General features: G+C 35.7%; 1 long non-coding RNA gene across 1 annotated transcript in view; it reads right to left on the reverse strand.

Moving 5' to 3' along the window:
* Positions 1–1,324: 1,324 nt before the first annotated feature.
* Positions 1,325–15,448, reverse strand: part of LOC129012770 (uncharacterized) — a 56,479-nt gene continuing 42,355 nt past the window's right edge. The window contains exon 5 of the long non-coding RNA XR_008493713.2: positions 1,325–1,610. This is a non-coding gene — a long non-coding RNA (uncharacterized LOC129012770). The remainder of the gene's footprint in view (positions 1,611–15,448) is intronic.

Here is a 15,448-nt window from a genome sequence, read left to right on the forward strand (position 1 = left end):
TGATCATCACTTTATGTAATCATCACAAAATGTCCTGTGAATTATTATTCCCATTTACAGAAGAAGAAACTGAGACAAAAATTAAATAACTTGTTTGAGGTCATACAGCTGGTAAATGTCAAAGCCATGACCAAGGTTTTCTCATGACAACACTAATGCTCTTAAGCACTAAGGAGCTTTGCATCATAAGAGTAAAATCTCTGACAATGTACGCTTTTCCCTCAAGATTTATCAGCTCACCTTAGTTTGACGTCACCTTAAATTTCATAAGTTGAATGTGTAGATTTTAATAATATAAATAAAAATATTCCCACTGGATGGAAATCAAGCTTTCTCCACCAGCCGCTCTACCCTTCTTTCAAAAGAACCCTAGGAACCCCTGGAGTCTGGGATCAAACTAATGCTAGGTTAGAGTATGTGGTTTAGAGTATTAGAAATAATGGAATTGATCAGCCATCCCCAGAAGTTTCAGCTCTGGGAACAGAGTCATCTTCAGTCATACGACCTAGGTCTCTATAAATAATGAAGTGGTGGGTGTATCGTGGTATGGGGGAAAAGCATCAGAACTGCACAGTGATTTCTGAGAAGTTATTTAATCTTGAAAGAAACCAGGAAGTTTTAAATGGTCTGTACTCTAGCCAGACTCCTTATATTATCTTCATTATTTATGAATTACTGGAATCTTAATACTTATTTTATACTTTTGTAAATCATCACCCTTCTACTCATTTCTTAATTATTTTACTATATATGTGCATATTCTTATTCCTCAAGTTTCTTTCTGTTTTGTTTTGAAGAAATGTAATAATATTTCAAATTACTGCCTTTGTCCCCAAGACATCTGCTTGGTACTAAGAATCCCAAGTTTGCATGAAGAAAGAGAAAATATCTGCTAAGTGGTATTATATAAGCAAGTGACTTCTTTAATGGATCCTGGGCTGTTCTTTGTCTTTAAGTAAAATAAACTACTACAGCCATTAAAGCTTTCTAACATTACTGATCCCTAGAAAGTGTTAATCTGCAAATAGTCAATTAAGTGATATTTTTGCTACGCTGAGCATTACTATTTGGTAGTTTGACAATCTGTCTGTTGAAAAGGGAAGACAGCCTTTTGAGAAAACTATTTGTAGTCACCGGGTAACATTGATTATCTATGTTTGCCAATGCCTGGAGAAAGGAAAATCATTATGAACGACTCAGATTGCATATAAATATGTTGATAAATATGTTTGACAATGTTCAAATGTATTATTTCCCTTTACTTGAAAGAAAATTGTTTGCCAATCTAAGGAAGGGATAAATGACATACACAAGGCAGACTAGCTCCTTCTTTATCTTTCTTTATTTCCCTGCAGAGCTAACATCTCTACTCCTCTGCAAGATGACCTCCTCCTGCATGCACACAGCAGCCACTGGCTCATAGCAGCCTGAGAGCCCCCAAATCCCTCTGAAAATTGCTGTGAAACAGAGATTTTCCTCTTTCCCGAGAACCAGAATGAGTCAGAAGCCCAGTACACATGGGAACAGTTGAGCCTTTGGATCTTCTGTGCAGTTTCTCCTTTCTGATAAGTTATTCTTTTCCTGCAAATGATTCTCTCCCAGATAACAGTCTGAGCAGGGAGGAAAAGAAGAAATGGACAATTTGTCTATTGAGTCAAACTTCAAGCAGCATTTGATGTACCCTACCCTTGGAAAAGGGCTAAAACTGCATTTAGTTTGTGGCAAATGTGAATTATCATCTTTCTATGTCAAGTTGTTCATGTCTTTTGATAACATAGCAGATGATACTTACTCAGAGTATTAATCATGGCACTTAACCTACTCTGAAAGAAAACTCAAATACCCTTAGGGAGAGCTTCCATTACCAGGATATCCAATATTCATTTGCCCTAAGTGCAATCTCCAAAGATGCAGTCCTATTTAAATAATCAATTCTTCTCAATCACCCCACCCAACAATGACTGGAAATTACTCCAAAGAAAAGAAGAATGGAATAATCAACTTTGAAAGAAAGTCATTTTTACATTAAACTTGGAACCATTTTTTCTCACTCTCGTCGTTTATATTTTTCCAATACATATTGTAAGCAAACATATACGTCAGTACATATCACTCGTTGAATTTGTCAGTCAAATCTAAACATCTATAGGGGACTGGTATTTGTTTAGCCAAAAGAAGCAAAATAAAGAAAAATGAATTATAAAAAGCAAGTTATAAATGTAGCTTAATATTTGTGATAATTTTATTAATCAACGTAATTTGCATCTTTGCAACAGGTGTCTTGAGTATATTTTTGTTATTGAACGTGGGTCAAAGAGTGAAAACTAACTCATAGAGTTGGAATTTGCATCTACACATTAGTATCATTGGTCCCAAGGCAAAAGCCCTCTTCCTTTCATTTAAAAATGAATATATAGTTTGGAAAATTAACTGGTTATTCTAACATTGCAAAATATCCAAGTGTGCATTCACAGTGAAATAAACAATGTTTGGGTCTTGGAAGAGCTCCATGTAATGATAATGTGAATTACTTTAGTTCGTTATTTTTATTGATCAAAAAACTTGACAGTAACAGAATCCTGCTTCATTATAGTGCTGTATAGAACAAACTATACCACAGCAACAGCCATCAGAGGAATAATTTATGATTATAATAATTCCAATCTTTTTATGACACTTTGCCCTGTATTCTTTCAATTGATCTTTACACAAACTTTATGGTTTTGGCAAGAGAAAATAAAGACCTAGATATGGTCCTTTAGTGCTTTACAGAAAGTCTTTTTCTTTAGTTACATTGATATATGTGACTTCAATGTTTAAGTAGCTTGACTTTAGAGAGTATTAGAGTAAATATTGATAAATCTGAATAGGTGTCTCCTGGCGTTCTATGCCAATGTATCACAATGGCATGGCCTGTACTTTCCTGAAATGCTAAGTCAATGTATAGCTTCTGGATCTACACATTAGCATTATAGGCACTGAGGCAAAAACCCATTCCCTTCAAAATAACAGTGACCTTCCTAATAGAGGTAATGTCTCCTCTGTTCCCCCCCAGCAACTTTCCAGTCACCCACAGGGATCCTCTCAGCTAAATAGCCATCAGCTTCCTTTCTAATTTTATGGTGGGAGGATAGGAAAAAGACATACTCCCTGAGGCATTTGGAAAGTTTAATTGTATTTTTGAAGCTAGTTTCTCATATAGGATGCAAAATTTTTCAAAATATAATGAATTTAAATAAAATGTAAGATAAAATGAAGGTGGCTGTTCTTGATGATTAAAACTATCTTATTAAGTGATTTGCAGTATACGTTCTCTACACAATTGATGTGTGTGATTATTTATTGATTTACCTGGGTTTTGTTGTGGCATTGTTTGTAAAATGAAACCAAAATGCCACTTTTATTCTTTAACCTTAGTTAACTAAATAATTTCCTGGTTGATCTTGTTAATTCCATAGGCATGAGGTTGAGGGGAGGGTATTTACTTTTTCTGTTGCTATCTCGTTGTTAGTGATTACGTTTGAAGTTATTTGTACTTTTTAAAGAGACATAAACAAGTAGTCTAAGGTATTGTATGATAGATTTTTCCAGGTAAAATATTTCAGACCCCCAGCTTATAAGTTGCAATGAATTTCTGTTTAGGGTGATCACTGTCCCTCGGGGTTATGTTGGCTATAGCTGGCAGACAGTAAGGGGGAAGTGGGGCACCCAGAGTGTTGAGTGCTTATTCATTCTTAATGTGACAAGACAAGGGGCATCATTGAAGGTCATGCAAAAAATGTGTTACTTATGTCAGTTGAATTCCCAGATATAGATAATATATGATTTAAGCATCATAATTGACTCTTTGTTCTCATTGTCAACACTTTAGGGTGACAATGGAGACAAGAGAACATAGGCCAATGTAGCATGTGCATTTTAAGCACAATTTTCTCTCTTTCTTGGATTGATAAACTTATTATGAGGGTGTATTAGTCTTAGTTCTCCAGAGAAACAACAAATTAGGAGCATATATGCATATATACAGCTTATATGCATATGGTGTTGGTTTACATTGTTACAAAGGCTGAGAAGTCCCAAAATCCGCAATCTGCAATTGGCAATTTGAGACCCAGGAGAGCCAATGGTATATTTCTAGTCTGAGTTCAAAGGCCTGAGAACCAGAAGAGCTAATGATCTAAGTAAATTCTAGTCTGAGCTCCAGGGCAGAAGAACACTCATGTCCAAGTTCAAACACAGTCAGTCAGAGAGTGGATTCTCCCTTACTCCACCTTTTGCTCTAGTCAGGCCCTCAAGGGATTGGATTAGGTCCACCCACATTGGGAAGGGCAAACTGCTTTACTCAATCTGTATTCAAAGGTAAATCTCATCCAGAAACATCCTCATGGATACGACCAGAATAATGTTTAATGAAATATCTAGGCGCCTGTGCCCAGGCAAGATGACACATAAAATTAACCATCAAAAAGGGACTAGCTATGGCCAAGGTTAAGGCTTTTGAAAGAATGATTTGCTTAAATTATCTTTCTTCTGTATAATTTCTCTATTGAAGATCCATGCACATTGCTCTGGAATGTGATTTGTCTCAGATCAATTCAATTCACCACACATTCATTGAGCCCCTATGCTTACAAGATATAATGCCAAGCTATATGGGAAATTGAGTGGCACAAAAGCCTTAAGAGTGTATAATCTGGTATTGAGAGATGAATATCCCCAGTTGTAGTGAAAGGCAGAATATAATAAGCAAAATAAGACAGACATCAATTAACTTCCAAAGGAGGACAAAGAAGGGAAGAATTTATTTCTGCTGTATCAAGAGATACATAAGAAAAGGTTTAAATTTGCCTGGATTGTGAAAGATGAACACCAGGGCTTGAAAGTGGTCAATTTTATATTATAATAACTGTTCCAATTTGATACAAATATGTTTTTGAAGCTCAGAAAATTTCTTGAATGAGTGAATGTAAATTGTGGCAAAAAGCCGAAAGAGAACACTAATTTTACCACAGGATTTGCCCTTAGCCATTTTTGAAGTGGAACTATTTTGATGGAATCCCCAAGGAATTCCCTGAACATAAGACGTGCGGTTAAGGTATTTGTCATCCTTCTACCCAGCTTCTACCATAAAGGTATGGTCATTCAGAAGGTGCAGTGTTCATTGAGTGTCACCTACCAGGGAAAGAATATAGACCATGAGACATCTTAAAATATAAATTTCAATCATCTTTTTCTGCAGAAAGTACTTACTCTCTGCAAAGAACTAATGTTGTTTTATGAAGTATTGAACCTGGAGTAATGATATAATGTGCCTTTTGGTTACAACCTGTCTGTGACAGGTTGTAAAAAATTATCTTGGAAACATAATTTTAATAATTAGCTTTCATATTAAGTCAAAAATTATTGCACAGACATTATTTCTATTAGCTGTATGTGTAATAGAATAAGACTGTACTAATAAACACTTCTGTAGAAATTAATATTTGATTTATGTTAATTTGATCCTGACTCATAATTCTAATCCTTAATGATTAATGGGTACTGTATGTATGTGCAAGATGGCAGGAGAGGACAGAAAAGTTGAATTTTTAGCAGGGTAATAGAGAAGGGTAAGGAGTAAACAAGATATAGGTGTTCTTTACCACAAATAAAGTCTAAAAGAGAAAACCAAAGTTTTCTACTAGAATAGTTGACAATGATGTGTGTTATTCATTTAGTAGCCATTATGTATAAGTTATGTGCTAGTCATCTCAATATTGAGAGATCCCATATTATTTACAACCTTATATAAGAAAGAATCTGAGATTGAGACAAAATTTAGTAGTTTTTTCTTGTTCTTTTTTTTTAATTTACACAGAAAGCAAATAATAAAGCTCAGATTCAAATAAGAATTAATTTTACTTCAGTCATTCAAAAGCTCATACGCTTTTTAATATATCACATGGTTCTTATACAGTAAAGCCTACATCAGTTTATTTATTTCATCATTGAGATGTCTCTTGCATTCTTCGCCCCTTTATATACTTCCTCTGTCCTTGACTTGGCTTGAATGAACTCTTTCTTATAGCATTGCAATGTTTTTTTCATCTGATTTTTCTGCCTCTAGTTTTCCATTTATGCCAGTTGTCTATTGCTTGTCTCTCCACTCCAAATGCACTCTTGTTTGTGCATTTATATCACCTAGGTTTGTGATATAGCTGAAACCTATAAACGTTTCTCTTTTGCCCACAAACACAAGGTTTGCTCTGTTAGTCAAAAGTGCCACACAGACACTGCAAATCCATAGCAGAGGAAGAGGTTCGTCTTTCTGATCCTAAAGGGTTGTTTTGTTTGTTTATTTGCCGGAAAATTGGCAATGCTTGGTGCACAGTAAACACTAAGTAAGAAGGACGTTAGCTTTGCTTTAATATAAATAATAATTTTATTACAACAGAGATGTCTCGTCAAGAAATGAGATACTTGTGCATGTACATATTTCCTTACAGAAAAATGTGTTCAATATAGTTAGCTATTCCTGTTGCAAGTGATCCTCCCACCTCAGCCTCCTAAAGTGTTAAGATTACAGGCATGAGCCACCGCGCCTGGCCATTAGCTATTCTTGAACATAAGTCAGAGCAAGGAGAGTGACTGTTAAATGAGTGACTATTGCAAAGGAATTCAAATTCCAGATAAGACATCTGGGAAAGGTAATTGTTAAGATCTTTTGACCCTTGATAGTTTATTCTTGATTTCATAGAAAAACAATCCAGTGAAACATTTACTGCTTATCTTCTTAAATACTCATTTGTGTCTGTGTACCTTGTCTTACCATTGTGCTATTTTTCCTTCTAACAGTGTTCTCAAGGATGTACCAGTTATACAGTAGAGTTAATTTATTTGTAGTGAATAGGGATGCAAGTTCCTACTTCTAATTTTCAGTTTTAATCACCAGAAAATGCATGGCTGCTTGATGGAAAATACTAGAGTTTAATATGAAAACCTTCACGTCAACATTTCAGTTTTCCCTCATTGCCTCATTTCCCTAACAAATACTCCACATTCTCCAGTGTTTAGCAGACAATAAATCAGTGCTGTGGCTCATTTAACACTCATATTGGAAGGGATTTATTCTCCCTAAAGCTTCAGAAGTTGGGCCAAATATTCAATTTTTATATATTCAACCCCTCAAATCCAAAAGATGTGATATGAACCAAACTAACAACACAAACAAACTCTCTGGGGGAAAAAAATAATACAGTGGATTTAAAATCACTAATAGATAAAATGAGGACACATTCCCCTGGGTGGTATAGAATTTCTGTCCTCTGCTCCAGAGGGTGCATTCCTTTTCAGCAGCATAAATCTATCTCCTTTGGTCAAAGAGATGATTTAGTCTCCAGAGCCAAGAGAAAAATCCTGTTGGATATTAGAATTTGGAGAGTTCTAAATAAAGTCCTGTTTGGAGGACTCCAAACAGGAATTTATATGCCAGAACTGGTCAATGGTCCATCTAGTTGAGCCTCCTGCTTCCTCCTGCATCGAATGATGGATGTGTTAGAAGAAAGGAATAAACTCGCCATGATGCCCCTAATTGAGAAAAATAGCCACACCAAGGAAATTTCTTCTTAACTCTGGTACTGGGTTAGTTTATTCCATCATGCCTGAGGCCCGATAACTATTTACCTCTACACTACTGTTACAGAGAAATTCTTTTATTTTATTTTTATTTTTGGTAGGAACACACTATTAAATTTCTCATAAGCATTTAATTCTTAATTGAATCTTATTAACTTCTGCTGATTAACAACTCACTGTAGAGTGAACAAGCAATCACATTCCACCTCTTAATTTTGCTTAAAAACTTCCAGCTAAATGTACATAAAATAGTGATACCTCTAACTTTATTTCTTAATATTATATGCCTATAAAAAATGTGACCCACTGGAAGTCAACACATAAAAAATTCTCTGTAATTAGTTATAAAATGTATTATTTGGTTATTAAACTACAAGGAGTGAAAGTTCAATTCGTGACTTGTGAGTGTTTCAAGCCCACTCTGTATTATTTGCTTAAACCTTGTAAGAACCTCATATTTCTTTACTAGGAGAAAATTGCCACTGAGCTAGACTACATTAACATGAAATATGTTTAACGATATCCTTGCTTGGAAACTACTAACAATGTGTTAACAGTTTTCCAGGACACTGTGGACAGTGTATTTTACTTTTTTTTTGACAACAGGCTGCAAACCACTTTATTCAACTCTGTATTACGTTGTTAAGGCTCTGATGGAAGGACTTTAAGTAAACAATCTATGTCATCAAAGGACTCAACTCATTGTCATCACCTATAGAATGTTGAGCAATAAGGGCAAGGTCAAATCTTGCATTAGAACTCTGTGCTACTGTGAGTTCACTGCTACTCAGGCTTTCAGAGCAGGCATTTATGCTTGTTGGCAGACTAATTAAGGGAAATGATATGCCAAAAGAGTTCTCGCCTCATCATTTTTTAAAATGTGTTTACTCATAACTGTGCTTGGATTGGTGGTCAGAAGGGCTAGAAGAAGCATTAATCCTCCAACAATTCTCTAATTCTTTTTGCACGAACAGCTTACGTTATCACCTGTTTTGAGTGAAACGCCATAAATTGGTCCCAGGTAATTGTAAATCATATAGTCAAATATGAAAGCTCATTCCTCTGAATGGTAATAGGTTAACAATCAAATATTTATTTATTTATATGATTAATGTGACTAAAATGAGGTTTATTTAAACAGCATAGAATGAACATCAAGAGAACAGGACTTCTGCCTGCATGCCCCAGATTTGAATCCTTGGCCCAAACAGTCATTTCTATGTGCAATTAGGCAAACCATGTATTGTCTATTAACCTACTTCATAAGAGTGCGATGTGAAGATTATAACTTTTAACACACTTTTAGATCATTGTTTATATTATTACCACTATCATTATATTTTATGATTTATAAATTATGTGATTAATGTGAATAAATAAATTATGTGAACAGAGTATTCTACAACTAAACTACTTTTAAAAACCAGAGTAGATTATGAGTTGTTTGAAAGAGAGATAGAGAGAGAAAAAGAAATAAAACTTTGACAATAATATGTTGCTCTTATATAGCATATTACATTGTTTTCCTTATTTGAGTCTCACAAACATCATGTAGGGTATGTTAATTATTATTATAAAACTTTGAGAAGAGTGTATTTTTTCCCTCTAGGAACTAAGCTCCTTTAGAAAAATAATGTGAATGTACTTTTATACTGTTACAAGGTAGTACTAGACTGATAAATATGTCCTCACAAATGGACATAGCACTTGAAAGGTTTTGGAGCTATATGGCTTGTACATGTCATTATTATATTGTTTTTAAGTGAATATCATTTTCTCCAAGCCCATGCATATGTGTATAAGCTTCTGTTAGAGGTAAACAGGTAGATGACAAGTTGTTTCTTTGCTTAAATTTTAGTTGCAAGGCAAATTTCCTAACAGCCTCTGTTCCATGTACCTGAAGAGAAAAACAAAAGACAGGAAATGTAAAAACTGGCAAGAACTTAATACAAATTTACGATGAACTCTGCATGCACTGACATAGGCAATGTGAAGACCCTAGAATGTATACTAACACCCAAGTATGCAAAATCTACAGGGCCAAGAATAGAATCTGATATATAACGAATGCTTCATGAATATTTCTGTATACACACACACACATCTATTACATTTTAGAGGATAATTTATTTTATTTACTGTGTAGTTTTAAAAAATGTTTAAGTGATACAAAATAATTGCACATATGCAATACAAAATAATTACAGAGTCATATTTTGATACGTGTATATAATATCATGATCAAATCTGAATAATTAGCATATCCATCTCCTGAAACATTATTTCTTTGTGTAGAGAACATTCTAAATCCTTTCTTCTAGCTATATGAAAATATACAATAAATTTTTATTAACTATAATTACCTTATAATGCTATAAAACCTTAGACTTCTCCTTCTAGCTATAATTATGTATCCATTAAACAACCTCTCCTTATCCTTCCCTCCCCACTACCCTTCTCAGCCTTGAAGAGCCACAATTCTACTCTTTATTTTTAGAAGCTAAACTTGTTATCTCTCACATATGAGTGAAAACATGTGATATTTGTATTTCTGTGTCCGACTCACTTCACTTAACATGATGTACTCCAGGTTCATCCATGTTGCCATAAATGACAGGATTTTATTCTCTCAAGGCTGAATAGTATTCCACTGTGTATATATGAACATTTTCTTTATCCATTCATCTGCTGATAAAGACTTAAGTTGACTCCATATCATGACTATTGTAAAGAGTGCTGCAATAAACATGGGAGCACAGATACCTCTTTGATATACTGATTTTCTTTCCTTTAGATAAATACCCAGTATTAGGATTACTGGATCGTATAGTATTTCTATTTGTAGTTTTTTGAAAACTCTGATACTGTTTCCCATAACGTCTGTACTAACTGACATTCCCACCAACAGTGTATAAGAGTTCCCTTTTCTCCACATCCTTGCCAACATTTGTTATTTTTCATTTTTTTGATGAGTCATTCCAACAAAGTTAGCCATCTCATCGTGGTTTTGATTTGCATTTCCCTGATGATTAGTGATGTTAAGCATTTTTCCATATAATTGTTGGCCATTTGTATGTTTTCTTTTGAGAAATGTCTATTCAGATACTTTGCCCAATTTTAACGGAATTATTTGTGAGGTTTTTTTTTGCTGTTGACTTATTTGAGTTTTTTTTTACATATTCTGGATATTAATCTATTGTCAGATGAATAATTTGCAAACATTTTCTCCCATTCTATAGGGGTCTCTTCACTCTCTTGTTTCCTTTGTTGTGCAGGAGCTTTATAGTTTGGTAAGACTGCATTTATCTATCTTTGCTTTTGTTGCCTATGCTTTTGAAGTCTTATCCATAAAATTTTTGCCCAGAACAAAATTCTGAAATATTTTTCCTATGTTGTCTTTTATTAGTTCTATAGTTTGAGGTATTATATGTAAGTCTTTAATTCATTTTGAGTTGATATTTGTACATGTAGAGAAATAGATGTCTAGTTTCATTCTTATGCATATGAATATTCAATTTTCACAGCATTGTTTATTGAAGAGGTTGTCCTTTCCACAGTATATGTTCTTGGCACCTGTGTTAAAATCAACTGTCTTAAATACATGGATTTATTTCTAGGGTTTGCCATTCTATTCCATTGGTCTATTTGTCTCTCTTTATACCAGCACCATGCTGTTTTGGTTGTTATAGCCTTGTAATATATTTTGGAGCCAAGTGGTATGATGCCTCCAGCATTGTTTTGTTTTTGCTCAGAAATACTTTGACTATTCAGAGGCATTTGTGGCTACAGACAAATTGTTATCTAGGATTTTTTTTTTGTTATTTCTGCAAAGAATACCATTGGTATTTTGTTAAGAATTGCATTGAATCTGTAGATCAGTTTAGGTAATATGGTCATTTTAAGAATATTAATTATTTAAATCCATAAACATGAGATGTCTTTTTATTTTTTGGTGTACTCTTCAATTTCTTTTATCAATGTTGAGTAGTTTTTATTGTAGAGATGTTTCACCTCCTTGATTAAATTTATTCCTAGGTATTATTTTTTGTAGCTATAGTAAATTGGATTGCTTTCTTTATTTCTTTTTCAGCTATATCATCATTATTGATGTATAGAAGCACTACTCTTGGTGGAGGCAGTTCTAATGGCTTTCATTTGGTCTTTCTCACCATAATAGTCCTCACCCTACAGATCAGGGAACCAAGGTGGAGATTCTGCCAGATGCTGAATAGGTCTATTCAAATTATGCACCTGGACCTGGGGAAATAACCAGAAGATGGGTTTGGGAACCCATGTAAGTTGAACCTGAGCTTGAACTCCATTAATCACCTGACCTTGTAACCCCCTATTTTAAATGGAGGGCCACAATGATGTTTCAGGTCCTGAAATCAATGTCAGTTCAGAGTCAGTGTCCAGCAGTCCCAAAAAGTTCTGATTATTTTCCTTTCCCCAGTATTTATTTACCTAAGTAAAAGGTCAGAGTTTCCTTTGGGGAAGGATGTAAAAGATTGACAGTTTAAATTGTTGGCAGTATACTGGGGTCCTTCCTCAAGGCGACTCAGCCTCCCCTTCCTTCAAGGGGTTCTGGGTCTATAAACTGGCTCAAGTCTGGAAATTGATTGAGGGTCTATGATTCTCTATTTTTATGATTCAAGTTAGACTTGTGTTCACTTGATCTAGACGTTTGCTGCATATACAGATCAAGTAAGAATGTAGCAGGCTTTCCATTTATTTTGCTTCAAGGAGCACCATGATTAATTAGACAATGTTGTAGGTCTACCTGGGTCAGACGATTCTGATTGTTGTTTTGCCTCTGCTGTCTCTTGCTGTAACCATGTCCATCTTGCCTTTGGCAATTGAGTGCTGCCACTTGGCCCCTGCCACCTTGGGATACAGTTACTCCCATTGCATTTAGGTTTTAAAATTAAGTGACTGTGGTTCTCACTGTATGGTCTGGAATACATAGAAGAGAAATCTCAGAGGTCTTCAAGGATGCTGGTTCTCTCCTCACAAATCTATTTCTCAGAGTATTAATGAAAGGTGTATCTTCTGGACCCTCACAGTGTGGGTGACTAGGTTTTATGTGAAAAATCTGCGTTAGCATTCTAACTCCCTAAGCCTTTGAATGTCTTCCTTTATATTAAACCAAGGAAGAGAAGGCATTTCTAGCTCTCATGGTGGGCCAGCTTTTGATCCATATTTCAGCCAACCAAACAAATAATTAGAACTTTTATTAACTCCCCAAGCTGCAACATTAAATCCCTGCTTAGTGAGCCCATGTTAATAAATTCAACCTGATCCAGCTTTATTTCCTTCTCCCATTATCCTGCAACCTTAATATCCATTCCCATTCATGTTTCCCCAGTTTTCTGCTTGTATACAAAATAGAACAGTCAGCTAGTTCTTTGGAGTATAGCACACTTCCTCATTGCACCTCACCTTTAGGGACCTCTGGGACTTGAGTCCAGTCATTGTTCTAGAAGAAAAGAGGCATGGTGGGAGTGGGTTCCCAGGAGAACCAGCATTGTCTTGTTTGTCAGCTGCCTCAGGGGATGCCATTATTGTTTCCTCAGGCAATGCATGGTTAATTCCTCCAGATAGAGGCAGAAAGATGAATACCACTGTGAGGGCTATTGCCACTGCCACTGGGAGTAGGGAGGCCACTTCCCCTGGCAAAAAAGGCTCATCAGAATTTAGGAGCTCATTGTCCCCAAGCTTCATTGGAGTCCTCCCATACGTTCTTATTCCAATGTACAGTATCCTATTCTTTTCCAATCAATGTCCTCATTTTAACAGTAGTCACACTACGAGGCTGAGAGTTCACCTTTTGTTGTAAATCAGCTAATGACATGATGAGGGCTTGTGTTTGATTTTCAGCAATCAACCTTGTGGCTACAGAAGAGAAGATTCTCCTTCAGAGAATACTTAGAAGCTTTTAGGCTATTTATGTGCATCTGCAGCTGAGAGTCCAAATTCCTGAGCTTGTCCTTTAATTCCATCTATTTGTTTAGTGATGTCAGGAGCAATCAACCAACATTTCTTGGTTTTCCACAAATATTTGAAGTAGAGTCCTTAGCATTTGAAGGTCTAATGAGATTAGAAAGCCAATTGTAGAAACCTCAAAACCGATTAAAATTCATCTTTAAAATTCCGTTCCTTTAGAACAACTTCTGATACCAAAATCTCTATTAGTCAGGGTTCTCCAAAGGGAAAGAAACAATAGATCTATATAAAAGAGAATTTTTGGGGGGGAGTTGGCTCACACAATCAGAAAGGTGAATTACCGTGATATGCCATTTGCAGGCTGGAAAATGAAAGATGCTCGTAGCATGGCTCAGTCCAAGTCCAAAAGTCTCAACACCAGGGAATTGACAATGCAGCCCCTAGTCTGAGGCTAAAGGTTTGAGAGCTCCCAGAAGGCCACTGGTGCAAGTCCCAGAGTCCACAAGCTGAGTAATCTGGGGCCTGATATCTAAGGACGGGAGGAACAAAAGGCAATCCAGTCTAAAAGGGAGAAAGAGAAGGAATAAAGCAAGTTGAATATCCACCCTACTTCCCCAAGTCCTGTTCTAGCCAGACCCTCAGTTTATTGAATGGTACTTTTCTAATTAATGTCCTCACTTTAACAGTAAACACCCTACAATCCTGAGAGTTCACCTTTTGTTGTAAGTCAGCCAATGCCATGATGAGGGCTGTGTTTTATTTTCAACAATTTCAACCTTGTGGCTACAGGAGAGGAGCGTCTTCCCACTTACTGAGGGTGGGTCTTTCTCCTCCAGTCCACTGACTCACACGCCAATCTCCTCTGGAAATACCTTCATGGACAGGTCCAGAAACAATGCTTCACCAGCCCCATCTAGGCCTCCCTTAGTCCAGTCAAGTTGACACCTAATATTAACCATCACACAAAGTGAAAGAAAAGTCTCAAGAATAATTCATAAATAATCTTTTCTGAAATATTTGGTTTACCAGAAGGAGGAAATGCATTGCCAATTGCAATTTAATTCACTGAATTAATTTTGACTTGATTACATCCCTTTATAGTTTTCTTCCTTTCTACATTCTTGCCCTTTCTCTTCGCATTTTGTACAGATGAAGCACACTGTCTTTTCAACACTCAGTTACCTAGTATTTTTATAAAGGTGAAATATTGTTACAGAGAACATCAGGGGTTATCTTGAAATAATTACAATAATAAGGCTGAAGGTGATAGAAGCTAATATTTATTTCGGGCTTACCAGTTTGAGATTTCACTTTATATCCATTACAATTGGAATGTCAGCTCAAAAGGGGCAGAGATTTTAAGAGTCCTGTCCATTGATGCTTTCTTGATGTCTAGAGTAGTGCTTGTAGGCACTCAGTGAATATTTATTATATTGTCAAATGGTCTCAAATTCTACAAACAATGCAGCAATGAAGATATTATTCAATATTATATCCTACTGCTTGGAGACTGATGGGTTGCGTCATGCTGCTGGCTTCTGTCATTTTCCAGCTTGCAGGTGAGTTATGTATCTTTCCAAACATATATAGGTGAGAAATCAGATAAGCATGAAATCTGGATCTGCTGAAAGACGATCTTGGAAAATTACTTTCATTTCATCTAGACTGCTCAATGCACAGAAATCTGTAGAAGTATGTTGCATGATTACTTATACCTACTGAGCAAGTGGGCACACAGATTCTCTAGATTAATTAGGATTGGGGGATAGTAGACTTATATAAAAGGATCCAGAAATCAAACCTAAGTCTGATTATAACCATGTGTTTAACTGTAATCTATACTCCCTGGCAAGGAGAAATTAATGGAAAGAGGGTAGAGTTAAGATATAAA

This window comes from Pongo pygmaeus, chromosome 15 (assembly GCF_028885625.2).
Source record: "Pongo pygmaeus isolate AG05252 chromosome 15, NHGRI_mPonPyg2-v2.0_pri, whole genome shotgun sequence".
In the NCBI taxonomy this organism is placed as follows: domain Eukaryota; kingdom Metazoa; phylum Chordata; class Mammalia; order Primates; family Hominidae; genus Pongo; species Pongo pygmaeus.